Genomic DNA, 964 nt, shown 5'->3' with positions numbered 1-964 from the left:
AGGAATGAGATTACTGATTCCAGTGAAACTGCAAAAATATGTCATCCAATTAGGATATGGACAAGGCACTAAGGCTAATGCTTGCATTATTACAGAAGGCACAAATTACAGAAAACAGGCACATTCAGAGTAACTAAGCACTGTGTCACACTGCACTTGTGCTCTAGCTACCCTTCAACAAAGCCCTGCAGCCATGAAATGGGAATGGCAGTGGTGGACTGCACCCAGGGTAACAGCATAAACCTGCTTCCCTGCTGACTTGGATGGAGCTTGGAGCAGCCTGGGCTAGTGAAAGGTGTTCCATGGCAGGGAGTGGGAATGAGATGACCTTTAAGATCCATTCCAACCCAAACCATTCCATGATTCTATGGTTAAGCTAGATACCAACATGGAATCAGAGCACTGCCTGCCCCCTGAGAGATGGGGTACGAGATCCAGCCCCTGTAGATAGACAGGAATGAAAGAAGATTGTGCTGCAGCACACATACCCTTACAGTTTGTGGGGACAAGCTGGAAAGGTGGGGAAATACACCCTAAACATACGTGTGGGAAGTTACTTTACTGCCCCTGATCTCACCTTGTTCTGCTTACATCTTATTTCTTCTTGGGTACAGCATTATCTTTTAGTACAATAGGAGTCTGCAGCTGGGGAAGCACGGTTCTGTCGGTGCCTGCAAAGGGCAGAGCAGAGGACAGCGGTAACACGCTGAATGGAAATTTAATTGCAGGTAAATCATGTAGAAGCGGGTGACTGCTGCAGCTTCACTGAACTGGAGCCTGGCCGGGCTCCTGCCAACATCCAAGGGCAGAGCAAAGATACGGAGCGAGGAGGCAGCGATCGCACCCACGGCTGCGGGGCCGGCCGCGTGTGCGGAGCGCCGCGGGGCGACGTGTGCGGGGACAGAGCGCTGATAGCGCCGGCCCGGGACGGCACCGGGACTCCGGGAGCACGGACAGGCGGCAC

Source organism: Corvus brachyrhynchos, unplaced genomic scaffold (genome assembly GCF_000691975.1).
Source record: "Corvus brachyrhynchos isolate BGI_N302 unplaced genomic scaffold, ASM69197v1 scaffold162, whole genome shotgun sequence".
In the NCBI taxonomy this organism is placed as follows: Eukaryota; Metazoa; Chordata; class Aves; order Passeriformes; family Corvidae; genus Corvus; species Corvus brachyrhynchos.
The sequence above is the reverse complement of the archived record's forward strand: the minus strand, read 5'-3'. Positions refer to the sequence as shown.